Source organism: Eschrichtius robustus, chromosome X (genome assembly GCF_028021215.1).
Source record: "Eschrichtius robustus isolate mEscRob2 chromosome X, mEscRob2.pri, whole genome shotgun sequence".
Classification (NCBI taxonomy): Eukaryota; Metazoa; Chordata; class Mammalia; order Artiodactyla; family Eschrichtiidae; genus Eschrichtius; species Eschrichtius robustus.
Genome location: NC_090845.1, coordinates 44857643 through 44877888, shown reverse-complemented (window position 1 = coordinate 44877888; position 20246 = coordinate 44857643). Strand labels below are relative to the sequence as shown.

General features: G+C 41.8%; 1 pseudogene; it reads right to left on the bottom strand.

Moving 5' to 3' along the window:
- Positions 1 to 11437: 11437 nt before the first annotated feature.
- LOC137757173 (retinol dehydrogenase 12 pseudogene) lies at positions 11438 to 12385 on the bottom strand (annotated as a pseudogene).
- Between the last annotated feature and the right edge of the window lie 7861 nt (positions 12386 to 20246).

Genomic DNA, 20246 nt, shown 5'->3' with positions numbered 1-20246 from the left:
GGTGCTGGGATTGGTCTGATCTAGAAGGAACACATCCTGGATCTGTCCAGCCACAAGGCCAAAAGTTCTGTTGGGAGAGAAAGTGCTGAGGGAAGGCCACACTCAGTTAGTCACCTGTAATTAAGGTTCTACTTTTCTCCATCCTTGGCTTATCTGTCCCTGAGTAAGGACGTGGGGGTGGGGAAATAAGATGAGAATAGGGGGCTGGAGGTCTTTGGGAGAAGGACTGATTAGGGATGACATGTTTTCTGTGGGCATGATCAAAGCAGCATTGAGTCTTTGAGGGGTGTTACTGTTGTTAGTCGTTTTCCTGGAGTTTGGCTTATCCTGAAGGAAAGATATGAAGACCCTTGTTGGGGAAGCAGTGAAGTGAATGTATAGTTTTATTGAGGGGGGATGCTTTGAGGCAAAGCAGGGGAGGTAAGTCCCAGAGACCATATGGTGTCTCTGACTGAAGGGTTTCAGTTTTCAGGCAGAGGGATGTGGGGTTTTGCTCTGTTGAAAAGAAATGAAGATCACTAATATGAGTGAATTTAAAGGCTATTACTAGGCCCAAATCAATAAAGTCAGAAATGAAAAAGGGGAAGTTACAACCAACACCACAGAAATACAAAGGATCATAAGAGATGACTATAAAAACTATACACCAATAAAATGGACAACCTAGAAGCAATAGACAAATTCCTAGAAATGTACAATCTCCCAAGGTGGAACCAGGAAGAAATAGAAAATATGAACAGACCAAATACCAGTAATGAAATTGAATCAGTAATTAAAAACTCCCAACAGACAAAAGTCCAGGGCCAGATGGCTTCACACATGAATTCCACCAAACATTTAGAGAAGAATTAACATCTATCCTTCTCAAACTATTCCAAAAAATTGTAGAGGAAGGAACACTTCTGAACTCATCCTATGAGGCCAGCATCACCGTGATACCAAAACTAGAGAAAGATATCACAAAAAAAGAAAATTAGAGGCCAATATCAGTGATTACTATAGATGCAAAAATGCTCAACAAAATATTAGCAAACCGAATCCAACAATACATTAAAAGGATCATACATCATAACCAAGTGGGATTTATCCCAGGGATGCAAGGATGGTTCAATATCTGAAAATCAATCCATGTGATACACCACATTAACAAATTGAAAAATAAAAATCATAAGATCACCTCAATAGATTGATGCAGAAAAAGCTTTTAACAAAATTCAACATCCAATTATTATAAAAACTCTCCACAAAGTGGGTATAGAGGGAACATACCTCAACATAATAAAGGCCATATATAATAAGCCCATAGCTAACATCATACTCAACAGTGAAAAGCTAGACATTTCTCCAAAGAAGACATACAGATGGCCAAAAAGCACATGAAAAGGTGCTCAACATCATTAATTATTAGAGAAATGCAAATCAAAACCACAATGAGGTATCACCTCACACAGGTCAGAATGGCCATCATCAAAAAATCTACAAACAATAAATGCTGGAGAGGGTGTGGAGAAAAGGGAATGTTGGTGGGAATGTAAATTGGTACAGCTACTATGGAGAACAGTATGGAGGCTCCTTAAAAAACTAAAAATAGAGTTGCCATATGATCCAGCAATCCCACTCCTGAGCATATACCTGGAGAAAACCATAGTTCAAAAAGATACATGCACCCCGATGTTCATAGCAGCACTATTTACAATAGCCAAGACATGGAAGCAACCTAAATGTCCATCGACAGAGGAATGGATAAAGAAGATGTGGTACATATATACAATGGAATATTACTCAGCCATAAAAAAGAACAAAATATGACATTTGCAGCAACATGGATGGAACTAGAGACTGTCATACTGAGTGAAGTAAGTCAGACAGAGAAGGACAAATATTGTATGATATCGCTTATATGTGGAATCTAAAAAAATGGTACAAAGGGATTTATATACAAAACAGAAATAGTCACAGATGTAGAAAACAATTTTATGGTTACCAGGGAGAAAGTGGGGAGGGATAAATTGGGAGACTGAGATTGACATAAACACACTACTCTATGTAAAATAGATAACTAATAAAGACCTACTGTATAGCACAGGGAACTCTACTCAATACTCTGTAATGATCTATATGGGAAAACAGTCTAAAAACAGAGTTGATATATGTATATGTATATACACATACACTTCGATGTACAGCAGAAAGTAACACAACATTGTAAATCAACTACACTCAAGAAAAATTTAAAAAAACAGTGAAAAGCTGAAAGCATTTCCTCTAAGATCAGGAATGTGACAAGGATGCCCACTCTTGCTACTTTTATTCAACACGGTATTTGAAGTCCTAGCCACAGCAACAAGATAAGAAAAAGAAATAAAAGGAATCCAAATCAGAAAGAAATAAGTAAAACTGTCACTATTTGCAGATGACATGATACTACACATAGAAAATCCTAAAGATGCCACCAAACAAACTACTAGAGCTCATCAATGAATTCATTAAGTTGAAGGCCACAAAATCAATATACAGAAATTTGTTGCATTTCTATACAATAACATTGAACTATCAGTGGGGACTTCCCTGGTGGTCCTGTGGTTAAGTGTCCACCTTCCAATGCAGGGGGTGTGGGTTTGATCCCTGGTCAGGGAACTAAGATCCCACATACCGCAGGGCAACTAAACCCGTGTGCCACAACTACTGAGCCTGCGTGCCACAACAAGAGAGCCTTGTGCTGCAACTACAGAGCCCACATGCTCTGGAGCCTGCGCTCCACAACTACAGAGCCCATGGGCTCACAACTAGAGAGCCCGCACATTGCAACTACTGAGCCCGTGTGCCCTGAAGCCTGCATGCCACAACTAGAGAATCCCGTGCGCCACAACTACTGAGCCCATGCGCCCCAACTAGAGAGCTGGCACACTGCAACTACTGCGCCCACATGCTCTGGAGCCTGCACACCACAACTAGGGAGAAGCATGTGCGCCGCAACAAAGAGCCCACGTGCCACAACGAAAAATCCCATGTGCCGCAACTAAGACCCAACACAGCCAAAAATAAATAAATAAATAAAAATTAAAAAAAAAATGAAAGAAAGAGAAATTAAGGAAATAATACCATTTACCTTTGCATCAGAAAGGATAAAATACCTAGGAACAAATCTAACTAAACAGGTAGAATACTTGTACTTGGAAAACTATAAGACACTGATGAAAGAAACTGAAGACTGCACAAACAGATGGAAAGAATCTTGTATTGGAAGAATTAATATTGTTAAAATGACCATACTACCAAAGGCAATCTACGGATTTGATGCAATCCCTATCAAAATACCAATGGCATTTTTCAAAGAACTCGAACAAATTAATTAATTAATCATTTATTTATTTATTTTTGCTGCACCACACGGCATGCAGGATCTCAGTTCCCTGACCAGGGATTGAGCCTACACCCCCTGCAGTGAAAGCACAGAATCTTAACCACTGGACCACCAGGGAAGTCCTTAGAACAAATAATTTAAAATTTTGTATGGAAACCCAAAAGACCCCAAATAGCCAAAACATTCTTGAGAAAGAAGAACAAAGCTGGAGGTATCACACTCCCAAACTAGTAGCTGGAGGTATCTTCAGACTATACTACAAAGTTAAAGTAATCAAAACAGTATGGTACTGGCACAAAAACAGACACATAGATCAATGGAACAGAATAGAAAGCCCATAAATAAACCCACGCACATATGGTCAATTAATCTATGACAAAGGAAATAAAAATATACAAGGGGGAAAGACAGTCTCTTCAATAAGTGGTGCTAGGAAAATTGGAAAGCTACATGTAAAAGAATGAAATTAGAACATTTTCTCACACCATATAAAAAAATAAACTCAAAATGGATTAAAGACCTAAATGTAAGACCAGAAACCATAAAACTCATAGAAGAAAACACTATGACATAAATTGTAGCAATATTTATTTGGACCTGTCTCCTACAGCAAAGGAAACAAAAACAAAAATTAAAAAATGGGACCTACGACTTCCCTGGTGGCGCAGTGGTTAAGAATCCGCCTGCCAATGCAGGGGACATGGGTTCGAGCCCTGGTCCAGGAAGATCCCACATGCCGTGGAGTAACTAAGCCTGTGTGCCACAGCTACTGAGCCCATGCTCTAGAGTCCGCGACCACAACTACTGAGCCCGCGTGCCACAACTACTGAAGCCTGTGCACCTAGAGCCCGTGGCCCGCAACAAAGAGAAGCCAACGCAATGAAAAGCCCCTGCTCGCCTCAACTAGAGAAGGCCCACATGCAGCAACGAAGACCCAAAGCAGCCAAAAATTTAAAAAAACTAAAAAAAAAAAACTAAATAAATTTATTTTAAAAAATGGGACCTAGTTAAACTTAAAAGCTTTTGAGCAGCAAAGGAAACCACTGACAAAACAAAAAGGCAACCTACTGAAAGAGAGAAAATATTTGCAAATGATATGACTGATAATGGGTTAATATCCAAATTATATAAAGAGCTTATACAACTCAATATATTAAAAAAAACCCAAACAACCCTATTTAAAAATGGGCAGAAGAACTGAATAGACATTTTTCTGAAGAAGACATACAGATGGCCAACAAGCTCATGAAAAGATGCTCAATATCGCTAATCATCAGAGAAATACAAATCAAAACCACAAAGAGATATCGCCTCACACCTGCCAGAATGACTATCATCAAAAAGACCACAAACAACAAACATTGGGGAGCATGTGGAGAAAAGGGTACCCTTGTACATTGGTGGTGGGAATGTAAATTGGTACAGCCACTGTGGGAAACAGTATGGAGGTACATCAAAAAACTAAAAATAGGACTACAATATGACCCAGCAATTCCACTCCTGGGCATATATCCAAAAAAAAACCCCAAAAACTTTAATTTGAAAAGACACACGCACCCCAATATGCATAGCAGCATTATTTACACTAGCCAAGATATGGAAAGCAATCTAAGTGTCCATCAACAGAAAATGGATAAAGCTGTGGTATATATATACAATGGAATACTACTCAGCCATAAAAAAGAATAAAATTTTGTCATTTGCAACAACATGTATGGACCTGGAGTGTACTATACTCAGTGAAGTAAGTCAGACAGGTGAAGACAAATGCTGTATGTTATCACTTATATGCAGAATTAAAAAAAATAAAACAAATGAATATAACAAAAACGAAACAGACTCACAGATATAGAGAACAAACTAGTGGTTACCAGTGAGGAGAGGGAAGAGGGGAGGGGAAAAACAGGGGTAGGAGATTAAGAGATAAAAACTGCTATGTATAAAATAAATAAGCAATAAGGATATATTGTACAACACAGGGAATATAGTCAATATTTTGCAACAACTTTAAATGGAGTATAATCAATTAAAATATTGAATCATTATGTTATATGCCTGAAATTAATATAATATTGTAAATCAACTATACCTTGATTTTTTTTTTAAATCTGTTCTGCGAATCCATATTTTTTTTTAATTTTTAATTTTATTTATTTATTTATTTATGGCTGTGTTGGGTCTTCGTTTCTGTGCAAGGGCTTTCTCTAATTGCGGCAAGCGGGGGCCACTCTTCATCGCGGTGCACGGGCCTCTCACTATCGCGGCCTCTCTTGTTGCGGAGCACAGGCTCCAGACGCGCAGGCTCAGTAATTGTGGCTCACGGGCCTATTTGCTCCGCGGCATGTGGGATCCTCCCAGACCAGGGCTCGAACCCGTGTCCCCTGCATTGGCAGGCAGATTCTCAACCACTGCGCCACCAGGGAAGCCCTACCTTGATTTTTAAATTTATTTATTTATGGCTGTGTTGGGTCCTCACCTCTGTGCGAGGGCTTTCCCTAGTTGTGGCAAGCGGGGAACCACTCTTCTTCACGGTGCGCGGGCCTCTCACTATCGCGGCCCCTCTTGCTGCGGAGCACAGGCTCCAGACACGCAGGCTCAGTAATTGTGGCTCACGGGCCCAGTCGCTCCGCGGCGTGTGGGATCCTCCCAGACCAGGGCTCAAACCCGTGTCCCCTGCATTGGCAGGCAGACTCTCAACCACTGCGCCACCAGGGAAGCCCTATACCTTGATTTTAAAACGGCTATTACTACGTTATTTGAAAATTATTAGAGTGAAGAGAGCTGGAATCTCTGAGATTGTAGGACCACGTATTACTCAGGCTGAGAAGGTAGGAAGTTTCGATGAAGCAATCTGGCGCACCCCAAACTGACGGCATTGGGAGTCTCTCGGGGGGGGGGGAGGGTCTTAGGCTAAGAACATTGCTTCTTTATCCCAGAGGAGGCGATAAAAGAGTCCCTTAGGCAAAGGCTATTATCTCTGGTTGAGGAAATGTAGGGGCATCTGGCTGATTTGGGGGTTTCTGGGGCTGAGGGGTGTTTTGCTTCCCTCAGGAAGAGCAATTAGGGAGTCTCACAGACTGAAGATAGTTTTAGTTTTATGTCTGCCTGACGGGGATCACCCCAAAAGGCTTTAAGTCGTCTCTCAGTCCTAACGATCTTGAGGATGTTGGGAGGTACAGAAAATACCCAACCACTTTAATTACCAGCAGGAGCTCTTGGTTTTTCTACTTGCTCCCCCCCTTACCCTGTCTAGGGTGGCCCTCAGAGAGAACTTACCTCAGAGGTGAAGCGGCAGTGAAGCATTGCTCGACAATGAGATGAAATCCCAGAATTCAACTGCCCAAGAACAATCAACTAATCAGAACAGTTAATTAACTTGATCTGGCCAATCGGAGGTCAGGAGAGTAGGTGGGGCAAGTGAGGCAGTAGTGGGATTTGTCAGTCCAGGGTCCGCGCCTTTTTGAAGTCAGCGGAGATTTCGAGTTCCCCGCTTGAAGCAAGATTGCTTCCCACCAGAATTGGCCACTCCAGCTTCCGTAGGCCCATTAGCATGCATGCTCAGATGTTACCTTTGCCTTCAGCTTACATTTTTCTACCCTCTGCTGTGTGTTTTTGCTGTTTAATTTTAGTAAATGGTATATCTGAGGCAGGCCGCCATCTCAAATCCTTCCCGTCAGTCTCCGATTTCCTCAGATGTGGGGTCTTTCCTAGGGCCTCCTAGGACCTCTCTAATAACTTAAAAATTTTAAACTTAAAGAAAAAAAACCTGTTTTCGATATGTGCGTTTTCGATATGTGCTTCTTCTGGAAGACCCGATAACCAGAAACATGCTTTATCCCTTAATACTATTATTTACAATAATAGTATTAAAAAGAATACCCATGTAATCGGGGCTTGCTGTGTCCCTCAGGGGGCCCAGAAGTCACTTTTTTCTAGGAAGTCTTTCCTATACCCACCCCCAATAGGTCCCCAGTAGTGCCTCCAATAGGTCCCCAATACCCCCTGGGCTTTCCATCGCAGCCCTGATCTAAGTTCCTTCTCCTTCTTAGGGCAAGGAGGACAGGGCAATGACCATGTGCCAAGCACAAAGCCATTTAATTTTCACAACTGCTCCTTAAGTTAAGTACTGTTATCATCCCCTGTGTGCAGATGCTGAGACTGAGGTGCTGAGACTTAAGCAACCTGGTCAAGGTCACAGGATCAGTAGGTAGCAGAACTGGAGTTCACCCCCAAGTTGAATTGAGTCCAAAGTCTGTGCTTTTACTTACTCTTCTATATTGCCTCAAATATTTGTTGGTTGGTTGAATGAATGAATGAGTGAATGAATCTTAAAATTACAAAGGACCTTTAACATAATTTACTTAATCTTCTATAATCACACATAATTTTAGGTGGCTGCCGTAACAAATTATCAGAAACCTTGTGGCATAAAACAATAGAAATGTATGTATGTATTTTTTTTTTGGTTTTTTTAAACATCTTTATCGGAGTATAATTGCTTTACAATGTTGTGCTAATTTCTGCTGTATAACAAAGTGAATTAGCTATATGTATGCATATATCCCCATATCCCCTCCCTCTTGAGTCTCCCTCCCACCCTCCCTATCCCACCCCTCTAGGTGGTCACAAAGCACCGAGCTGATCTCCCTGTGCTATGCGGCTGCTTCCCACTAGCTATCTATTTTACATTTGGTAATATATGTAAATCCATGCCACTCTCTCACTTTGTCCCAGCTTACCCTTCCCCCTCCCCGTGTCCTCAAGTCCATTCTCTAGTAGGTCTGTGTCTTTATTCCCTTCCTGCCCCTAGGTTCTTCATGACCATTTTTTTTTTATTTTTTAGATTCCATATATATCTGTTAGCATACGGTATTTGTTTTTCTCTTTCTGACTTACTTCGCTCTGTATGACAGGCTCTAGGTCCATCCACCTCACTACAGATAACTCAATTTCGTTTCTTTTTATGGCTGAGTAATATTCCATTGTATATATGTGCCACATCTTCTTTATCCATTCATCTGTTGATGGACACTTAGGTTGCTTCCATGTATGTATGTTTTTGAATGTTTCAGTGAAATATTCTGACCTTTATTTCTCACAGTTCTGGAGGCCAGAAGTCTGAAATTAGTTCCTCTGGGCTGAAATCAAGGAGTCAGCAGGGCTGCACTCCTTTCAGAGGCTCTAGGAAAGAATCTTCTTGTTGCCTCTTCCAGCTTCTGGTGGCTGCCAGCATTCTTTGGCTTGTGGCTGCATCATTCTAATCTCTGCCTCCATGGTTATATTGCCTTCTTCCCTCGGTCTGTGCCAAATCTCCCTCTGCTCTCCCCTGATAAGGACACTTATGATACATTTAGGGCCCACCCAGATAATCCAGGATAATCTCCCTATCTCAAGATCGTTAATCTCATCTGCAAAGTCTTTTCTATTGTTGTTGAAAGGTAATACCCATAGGTTCCAGGAATTAGGATGTGGCTATCTTTGGGGGGGGCTGTTATTAAGTCTCCTCTCTGGTCCCCAAGGATTCATGTCCATCCCACATGCAAACTACATGCACTCCATCCCCAAGTCCCCAAATTCTCAATCCATCACAGTATCAGCTCAAGTCTAAAATCTCATCTAAATATCATCAGCTCAAGAGTACCAAATCTCATCTTCTAAAATAGGTATGGGTGGTACTCTGGGTATGATCCATCCTGGGGCAAAATTCCTCTTTGGACTTGAACACCAGAAAACAAATTAACTGTTCCTAAAATACAGTGGTGGGACAGGCATAGAATAGTAGCTATAGACATTATCATTTCAAATAGGAGAAAATGGAAGAAAGAAGGAGTCATTGGCCCTAAGCAATTTTTAAATCTAGCAGGGAAAATTCCATTGGGTTTCAAGGTCTGGGAATAATCCTCTGTGACTTGAGGCTCTGTCCTATGGGCCTACAGCTCTGCCCTCAGAGTCATTCTTCCTTTCTCTTGAAGTGTGGCATATGTTTGTAATTGAGTAGTTTTATCAGCCTTTTTGATGCCTGTAGAATTTTGGGAGTCTGGCAGTCTTTCCTTCATTTTTTCTTGCCTCTGTTTCGTTCAGTTCAATCTGTCCATGTTTCTGAAGATATAACATCAAAAATTGTGTGGGTCTCCCAAGTATGTCCAGAGATTCACACCATTAGACCAGATGGTCCTCCACATATCTTTCCTAGATTATCCTAGCTCTATTCCTGGGTATGGCTGAGATGGTTGAAGAGATTCACGAGTCACACATCTAATCTCTGCAGTACTAGCAAACACAGCCACACTCTTGACTTTCTCTCCAGAGCACACCTTTCTGAGAATGAATCTCTTAATTTAATGTCTTTTGCAATCTCGATAGACTGAGAATTCCCCAAATTATCAAATCCTAGATCCCTTTTGCTCAACCATTTTCCCCTCAATTTACCTAATTCCTTTGACATTTTACTATATGCAGCAAGAATAAATCAGACCACACCTTCAACACTTTGCTTGGAAATCTCCTCAGCTAAATATCCAAGTTCATTGCTTACAAGCTCTGATTTCCACACAACTGTAGGACACAATTCACTAAGTTTTCTGCCAGTGTAACAAGGATTGTCTTTCCTTAAGTTTCCAATAACATGTTCCTCATTTGCTTCTGAGCCCTTATCAACAGCACCTTTAATGTTCATATTTCTACGATTTTGCTTATGACAATATATGTATTCTCTAAGATGATGTAGGTTTTCTCTTCCATGCTCCTCACTTCCTTCTGAGATCTCACCAGAATCACCTTCAAAGTTGTTATTTCTACTGACAGTCTTTTCAATTCAATCTAGGACATTTCTATCAAGCTTCTCAACATTCTTCTAGCTTCTACCCATTAGCCAATTCCAAAGCCACTTTCATATCTTTAGGTATTTGTTACAGCAGCATTCCACTTTTAGGTAGCAAAATCAGGTATTAGTTTCTTGTGGCTGCTGTAACAAGTGACCACAAACTTGGTGACATAAAACAATAGAGCTTTATTTTCTCACAGTCTGGAGGTCATAAACCTGAAATCAGCATCACTGGCCTAAATTAAGGGTGTCAGAAGGGCTGTCCTCTATCTACAGGTTCTAGGGAGAATCCATTTTTTGCCTCTTTCAGCTTCTGATTGCTCACATCATTCCTTGGCTTCAGGCGGCATTACTCCAATCTTGAAGGCCAGCATCCTCAGATCTCTCTCTATTCCATCTTCACATTGCCTTCTCCTCTGTGTATCTCTTCAAATCTCTCTCTACCTTTCTTCCTTCCTTCCTTCCCTTCCTTCCTTCCTTCCTCCCTCCCTTCCTCCCTCCCTCCCTTCTTTCCTTCCATGTTCAGTTTTTATTTTCTCTAAAAATTGAGGTAAAGGGAACTCTTTAGAAAAAGAAACAATCTGCATGATTGAAAATGGAGGTCCTAACTTACACAGTGTTATATGTCAATTATATCTCAATAAGGCTGGCAATTTTTTTTAACCTTAAAAAAATAACTGGAAAAAGAAAATGGGAAGGTCCAGCTTCATACAGTGGCTTCAGGATGCTCAGAGGAAGGAACTAAAGTTGGCCAAAGTTAGCCAAGATTTTCCTGAGTTGTCTAGACTCAAGAGATGCGACTAGTATTCCAAAGAGAAAAGAGATCAGTCAAAAGTTTGAGTCTTACAGTCCCTGGAAATATGTAACCCTGATGCTCCTGTCGCCTCAGCTGAAAATGTTGGCTGGCATTTCTGGTATTGATGAAGAAATTGCCCCCAATTTCCCAGGCTCTTCTGCCTTCCCCATGCCCACCTGGGATCTGCCCAGTCCTCCTGCCCCAAGAGAGCACTCTATTCATGAAATTCTTGGAGAAGAATCCTCTGCAGTTGTGAGCATCTCATGCTGTGAGCCAGCTTCACAAGAGCGTTGGGTGTGCCAAGGTTTCCGTAAGGGTCAGGAGAATCAGAACAGGGCAGGGTTTGCAACAGCAGTAAACCAGAAGGAAAATCCTTCAGGATGGTCCTTCTCCTTGGTCCCCTTTCATTATGGCGTGGACTTGGCCTGATAAGGCTGTGGCTCTTCTACCAGCTCTACTCCCACTGGATTTCTAGAAGCTCACAGCTGACGTTCCACAGGCACTCAGCCATTTTGTTACTTCAGGCCCTTGGAGATACCCAGGTCCTCTTGCGGTCATTGAAGTACTTGGCACTCAGGGGCTCCAGGCCCTCAGTTATGGCACAGTGCAGTCTGGTCTGCGCTCCCTTCTCCCACACCAATTTGACAAAGAGGGAGAAGAGCTGCCAGAGCAGGCACAGCAGGAATGAGTATTGGACAAGCTCAGAGTGGACCATGCCTGGGTGCACTGCATAGAGGGTGGCCCCCATCCGTTGGAGCCTCTTGGCCAGCTCCCAGGTAAAAAGTATGTTGGCCATCTTGCTGTGGCAATATGCAAAACCCCAGCTATAGCGCTTCTCACTCTCAAGGTCCTGGAAGCGAATCTTGCCAGCATGGTGAGCCACCGATGACAGGTTCACCATCTGTGCAGGAGCAGACTCCTTCAGCTGCTCCAGGAGAGAGCAAGTGAGAAGGAAGTGGCCCAGGCAGTTGATTCCCAGGTGGGTTTCAAAGCTGTTAGCTGTCTTGGAATATGGACACATCATCATTCCTGTATTGTTGATCAGAATATGGAGCTGCTTTTGCACTGCCAGAAGGCTTTCAGCAAAAGCTCAGATGGATTTGGTATTGGATAGGTCCAGTTTCCACACCAGCACCTGGGAGTTCTTTGTATTAGCTCAGATTTCACTAGCAGCAGATTCCCACTTCAGTACATCTCAGCAGGCAATGCATACTCCTCTGCTAGCGAGCTCTCTGGCCGTCTCCTTACTGATGCCCATGTTGGCTCCGGTGATCACCACTATCTTCCTGGGAAGCTGCACATTTGTTCTCCAAATCCCACCAGCAAAGAACTTCCTAATGGACAGAGCTATCACATACAGGAAAGAAAGGAGGGAGGTGAGTAGTCCTAAGAAAACCAGCATCTTTTCAACTTCTTTACTAGCTGCTGCTTTAGCAAAAGCAGCTTCGACTCCAATTCTGGCTCCAGCCCCTGGTCTGGCTCCAATTCTTGGCCGCTTCTCTCTGCTTCTCCCTCCCACTCCTTTACCTCCTCTCTCTCCTGGACTCTGGGCATCTCTTATGCATCTCTTATGAGGATACACGTAATTGCATTTAGGACCCACCCAGATAATCCAGGATAATCTCCACATCTCAACAGCCTTAACTTAATCATATTTACAAAGAACCATTTTCCAAGTAAGGTAATATTTACAGTGTCCAGGGACTATGACCTAATATCTTTGGGGGCCATTATTCTGCCTACTGCAAGGAGTAAGTCAGATACCTTGTTCTGAAGTTCTGGGGTCACTGGGTTTGGAAAGGAGTGACTGGAGCTCTTTGAGGCCAAATGGGGTGGAAGACAGTGCAGCCTGGTGGGAGGGATGTGGGCTCTGTAGGCAGACAGACCTGAGTTCACTTCCCTGCCCCAACACCTGATGACTGAGTGACCTTGGGCAAGTCACTCAACCTCCCTGACTTTCCATTTCCTCCTCTGTGAAATGAGGTAATAACTGCACCTCCCTCACAGGGCTGTTGTAACTTGTGCTTGTAAAGCACTTAGCATAAGGCTAGGCACATAGTGAGTAATCTACGAACATTAACTGTTGTTATTATTAACTGATGGACATGGTGATAATAATACCATGCATGTATTCTGTGCTTACTCTGTTTTGGGTTCACAAGAAACCCAAACGCTCCCAGGAGCATGTGATATAGATGTCACAGATGTAGATTCAAGAGGCCAGAATTTGCCTAAGGTCAGACAGTCAACAAATAGTACAGGGAGGAATGAAGACCATGTTTGGCTAATCCTTCACCACAATGCTAGTCTCCACCCCATGAGGAGATTGTAAACCCCAGCACCTGCAGAGAGCACGTGTAAATGATGAATACATCTACAAGCAGGAAAGCCTGTGGCCAGTTGTGTGGAGGGACTTGCCGACTGTCAGAGCTACAGACTATAGTGTGAGAAACCAGGATGGTGGAAGTCTCTGTGCTCAGCACTTTTCCACCAAGGGAACAGGAGAGACTCTCTGTGCTGGTGGTGGTGACAGACCCCTGTATGAGGGCAAGGCCTGCACCAGGACCCAGGATGCTGTGGACCTTCTGACTCCAGGATGGATGAATGAAAAGGCCAGCATTATGTGGCTGTGGGAGTTTCCCATATTGTCTAGAATATTGTTCATTGAGCTGAAGATTCTTTTGCTCTATAGTGTATTTCCACTTCTCTTTTAAAAGAGTAAACTTTATATTGAAGTATAACATAAAGATGGAATTTTGCACAAATCATAACTATATCACTTGAGAGAAGCGGGGGAACTCAGAATCTGAGAGTTGGTGTTAAAGATAAATCATTGCTGCCGGGTATGAGATCAGAAAAATATATCTGCCAGTTTTATATCTCAACATCTTAGACTTTCTTGCATGTATTTCTGGCATGACTGATCATACAGATTGTTGCCATCGATGATGTTTTTTAAAAACAGCTTAATTGAGGTATAATTGGCATACAGTAAATTGTACATATTAAAAGTACACAATTTGGTAAGCTTATATTATATATAAATATATTCACCATAATCAAGTTAGTAAACACATTCATCACTCTCTCATCCCCACTTGCATACACCTAAGCAAGCACTGATTTGCTCTCTGTCACTGAAGATTAATTTGCATTTTGTAAGGTTTCATGTAAATAGAAACATACTCTATGTACCCCTGGTTGTCTGGCTTCCTTCACTCAGTATAATTATTTTGAGATTTATCCATGTTGTGTTATATGGACTCCAGTTTGTTTATTCAGTCACCTGTTTTTTAAAGTATTTATTTATTTGGTTGTGCTGGGTCCTAGTTGCGGCAGGTGGGCTCCTTTGTTGTGGCTCGCCGGCTCCTTAGTTGTGGCATGCGAACTCTTAGTTGCAGCATGCATGTGGGATCTGGTTCCCTGACCAGGGATCAAACCCAGGCCCCCTGCATTGGGAGCATGGAGTCTTATCCACTGCACCACCAGGGAAGTCCCTCATTCACCTGTTGATGGACATTAAATTGTTTTCCGTTTTTGACTATTACAAATAAAATTGCCATGCAAATCTTGTACAAGTCTTCATAGGGACATATATTTTCTTTTCTCCTGGGTGAAAACCTAGCAGTGGAATAGCTGTTAAACCCTCCAACTTTGTTTTTATGGTAGGTGCATTGTTAGATTTTAGAGAAACAACCAAACTGTTTTCCAAATTGGTTGTACCATTTTACATTCCCATCAGCAGTGTATGGGCATTCCAGCTCTTCCACATCTATGCCAACACCTGCTATGGGCAGTCATTTTAATTTTAGCCATTTTAGTAAGTGTGTAGTGGTATGTCTTTATGCTTTAAATTTGTATTTCCCTAATGACAATAGTGCTGAGCACCTTTTCATGTATTTGTCATTTGTATATCTTCTGCTCAAATCTTTTGCCCGTTTTTTATTGGGCTATTTTCATATTGATGAGTTTTGTGAGTCTTTTTTATACTTAGATACATGTTTTTGCAAAGACTTTTCCTAGACTGTGGCTTGTTTTTTGTTTTTTGTTTTGCTTTAACTATAACAATTTCTTGAGTACTTTAATTAATTTATTTATTTTTGGCTGCGTCGGGTCTTCGTTGCTGTGCACGGGCTTTCTCTAGTTGCAGTAAGCGGGGGGGGGGGGCTACTCTTCATTGTGGTGTGGGCTTCTCATTGCGGTGGCTTCTCTTGTCGCGGAGCATGGGCTCCAGGCGCTCGGGCTTCAGTAGCCGTGGCCCGCGTGCTCCACATCGCAGGCTCAGCAGCCGCAGCACATGGGCTTAGCTGCTCCACGGCATGTGGGATCCTCCCGGACCAGGGCTTGAACCCGTGTCCCCTGCATTGGCAGGCGGATTCTTAACCACTGCGCCACCAGGGAAGCCCTGTGGCTTGTTTTTTAATGATCTTAACTGTGTCCTTTAAAGAATGGCTTTTTCAGCTTTGGTGAAATCTAATTTATCAGTTTGTTCTTTAATGAATCGTGCTTTTCCTGTCAAAACAAAGAAATATTTGCCTAACAATGTCAAAATTTTTTCCTGTGATTTCTTCTAGAAGTTTTATTCTTTTAGGTTATACATGTAGGTCTATGATCCATTTTGAGTTAATTTTTGAATATATTGCAAGGTATGGACCCAAGTACATTCTTTTGCAATGAATATCCAATTGCTCCAGCACCATTTGTTGAAAAGGCTATCCTTTCTCCACCACAATGCCTTTGTACCTTAAAAAAATCAGTTGTCTATATACGTGTGGGTTTTTGTCTGGAGTATCTACTGTGCCCTGTGGACTGGTACACTGGTACAACCAATCTGGAAAACAGTTTGGTAGTTTCTTTAAAATCTAACAATGCACTTACCATAAAAACAAAGTTGGAGGGTTTAACAGCTATTCCACTTCTAGATTTTCACCCAGGAGAAAAGAAAGTATATGTCGCTATGAAGACTTGCACGAGATTTGCATGGCAATTTTATTTCACTGCTTCCCAGCAGTGAAACAGATGTGTTAATGGGGCTGTATAACCTTGGTCCCTACAACAGCAGCCCAAGCCAGCTGGATCACCAAACCCAGTACCCTTGAAGGGTTGCAGTGATGCCCAGGCTCAGCATCCCTTCCAGGTGGATGTTGAGATTCACACTGCCTCTGGGTAGCAAAATCCAGATGCTGGTCATCAAATCCTGAATAATTCACCAGGTGTTCTTCCTCTGTCCCAGAAGTTCCCATGGCCCCATTGGCCCTTGTACCCTCATTCCTTTCAATCTGCAGAGCTGCAAAGCAAAGCAGCTTAGGCCATCTGCCAAGAAACCTGGGACACACAGTTCTCCCCTTAGGCTTTTGAATCTGCTGGTGCGGCTGGTGTGTCCTGGTACCTGGCTACCGGGAGGCAGGGGTTTGGACAAAATCACCTACTGGGGCATAGACAGCACAGAGAGGAGACACTTTCTGTAACCCAGTTCCAAGGGTGTCAGATGTGGGTCCCTCACTCCTGCCCTGAGGATACCCCAGCTGCTCCTGGGCAGAGAGACAGTTTTTCTGCTTCCCTTAGTCCCTCCCAACCCCCTCCCCAGGCCTGTCCAGTGGGAGGAAGGCATCAGCCCACATTCTGATCCTTTTCCTTGGGAGTGTTCTCCGTAGGTTTCGCTGGACATGTGAATTTATTCTGGAGGGGCAATAGTAGGGACTCAGTGGGACAGATGAAAGGGCAAGGGCTTCTTCAGGGTAGAGGCCAGGCCAATCCCTGACTTAGATGCTCATAGATTCCCCTCCAGTTTTGCCTGTGAGTTGAGTGCACATTCCTTGGGCAGAAGACCCTCCTCCATCCCTGCCTCACCAAGTTGCACACTCTGTCTTTTATCTGCTTATCTCTTTCTGACTCTTTCTCTCTCACAGCCTCTCAGATTCCTCTCTTCCTCCCTCACACTCTCCCTCTTCTGTTTCTCTCTCCTCTTTACCTCTTTTACCTTTCATTAAACCTAAATTAAATAAAATAGTGAAACTCCTCAGTCCTTAGGCTGAATAAGCCCATAACTAAGAGCTCAGATGAATCCTCTCAACCTTCAACACACCATATCCAGGGAATCAAGTAGGCAGGGATATTTGCAATCAGGCCTCTAGAGACATTTACTGCAGAAAGGAACTGGAGCATAGACTCACAGGGAACACCTCTCCCAGGGCCCAACACTTCACTCTGAGCCTGCACATGAGGTAATGAAGGAAATTTGTAATCCAAAGGGAGTGGGGGTGGGAACGTGGTGGAAAGAAGGAGGGGATGGGGACTAGGATGGAGCAGGAAGCAATATTTCTCTGAGTATACCTTTTTGCAGAGCTTTGAGTCTTAGAACAATAGTCACGTTTCACAGACTCCAGAAAAAAAATAAGGAAAGTAAGAAAGTGGTTGCAAAATAAATAAATTAAAATAAACTAGGATGAGAGGGGAACCCCAAATGGGATGTAAACAGAAATAATGGAACCTAACTGTATTACAAGTGAATAATATAACCACACTGAAGGGCATGGGGGAGAAAATAACTAACCTAAGTAGCTTTGGGAAACAATAGTTATTTTGACCAGATACTATAAGGCTGAAAGCAAAAAGAACTGTACACAAATGTTGTACTTTAGTTAGTAAATTTGTTTTTAAACAGGGGTATGTTTAGGAATTCTGAGACTACCTTATATGAGGATCTGAGCAAACAAATATATCATAGATAACAAGAGTCATGTTTTCCATTGTCAGAGAAAAGCATTTCAAATATGGGAAAGGGATAAGGTTACAATAAACCTGATGTCTTGGATTGGAATCAGAGATATAAGAATGAATCCAAGGGACAGTCTACAAAACAACGTGCCTATGTTCGACAAAAATGTCAATGTCATAAAAGATGAAGAAAGGCTAGATTTCAAAAAGACTGAAAAAAGAAAAAGACTGAAAGATGTGACAAGTAAATGCAACACACTATCCTGGACTGGATCTGGGAACAGAAAAAAATGTTTTCTTTTGCTAGTAAGGGCATTATTGGGACTATTGGCACATTTTGAAAAAGATTTGCAGATTAGATAATAGTGTTGAAATGATGTTAACTTCCTGGCTTTGTTTTTATACTGTAGTTATACAAAATAATGTCTAGCTTTTTAGGAAAAATACACTAGTATTTAGGGACATTTACTTTCAAATGTTTCAGGAAAATATAATTACTATTCTTGCAACATTTTCTGTAAGCCTGAAATCATTTCCAAATAAAAAGTTAAAATAAATGCAGATTATTGGACCTCAACCTTACCGACCGTATCAGAAAATCTGGGTCTAGGGCCCAGGAATATGCATGAAGGGTATTACTCACTGTGTCAAAAAATTCTTGAGAAGAGCTTCGATTTTTTTTTTAACATCTTTATTGGAGTATAATTGTGTTACAATGGTGTGTTAGTTTCTGCTTTATAACAAAGTGAATCAGCTATACATATACATATATCCCCATATCTCCTCCGTCTTGCGTCTCCCTCCCATCCTCCCTATCCCACCCCTCTAGGTGGTCACAAAGCACCGAGCTGATCTCCCTGTGCTATGTGGCTGCTTCCCACTAGCTATCTATTTTACATTTGGTGGTGTATATATGTCCATGCCGCTCTCTCACTTCGTCCCAGCTTACCCATTTCCCTCCCCGTCTCCTCAAGTCCATTCTCTACGTCTGCGTCTTTATTCCTGTCCTGCCCCTAGGTTCTTCAGAACCGTTTTTTTTTAAAGATTACATATATATATGTGTTAGCATATGGTAATCGTTTTTCCCTTTCTGACTTACTTCACTCTGTATGACAGACTCTAGGTCCATCCACCTCACTACAAATAGCTCAATTTCGTTTCTTTTTATGGCTGAGTAATATTCCATTGTATATATGTGCCACATCTTCTTTATCCATTCATTTGTCGCTGGACACTTAGGTTATTCCATGTCCTGGCTACTGTAAATAGAGCTGCAATGAACACTGTGGTACATGACTCTTTTGGAATTATGGTTTTCTCAGGGTATATGCTCAGTAGTGGGATTGCTGGGTCATATGGTAGTTCTATTTTTAGTTTTTTAAGGAACCTCCATGCTGTTCTCCATAGTGGCTGTATCAATTTACATTCCCACCAACAGTGCAAGAGGGTCCCCTTTTCTCCACACCCTCTCCAGCATTTATTGTTTCTAGATTTTTTGATGATGGCCATTCTGACCAGTGTGAGATGATACCTCATTGTAGTTTTGATTTGCATTTCTCTAATGATTAGTGATGTTGAGCATCCTTTCCTGTATTTGTTGGCAGTCTGTATATCTTCTTTGGAGAAATGTCTATTTAGGTCTTCTGCCCATTTTTGGATTGGGCTGTTTGTTTTTTTGATATTGAGCTGCATGAGCTACTTGTAAATTTTGGAGATTAATCCTTTGTCAGTTGCTTCATTTGCAAATATTTTTTCCCATTCTGAGGGTTGCCTTTTCGTATTGTTTATGGTTACCTTTGCTGTGCAAAAGCTTTTAAGTTTCATTAGCTTCCATTTGTTTATTTTTGTTTTTATTTCCATTTCTCTAGGAGGTGGGTCAAAAAGGATCTTGCTGTGATTTATGTCATAGAGTGTTCTGCCTATGTTTTCCTCTAAGAGTTTATCGTGTCTGGCCTTATATTTAGGTCTTTAAACCATTTTGAGTTTATTTTTGTGTATGGTGTTAGGGGGTGTTCTAATTTCATTCTTTTACATGTAGCTGTCCAGTTTTCCCAGCACCACTTATTGAAGAGGCTGTCTTTTCTCCATTGTATATTCTTGCCTCCTTTATCAAATATAAGGTGACCATAGGTGCGTGGGTTTATCTCTGAGCTTTCAGTCCTGTTCCATTGATGTATATTTCTTTTTTTGAGCCAGTACCATACTGTCTTGATTACTGTAGCCTTGTAGTATAGTCTGAAGTCCGGGAGTCTGATTCCTCCAGCTCTGTTTTTCTTTCTCAAGATTGCTTTGGCTATTCAGGGTCTTTTGTGTTTCCATACAAATTGTGAAATTTTTTGTTCTAGTTCTGTGAAAAATGCCGTTGGTATTTTGATAGGGATTGCATTGAATATGTAGATTGCTTTGGGTAGTATAGTCATTTTTACAATGTTGATTCTTCCAATCCAAGAACATGGTATATCTCTCCATCTGTTTGTATCATCTTTAATTTCTTTCATCAGTGTCTTATAGTTTTCTGCATAGAGGTCTTTTGTCTCCTTAGGTAG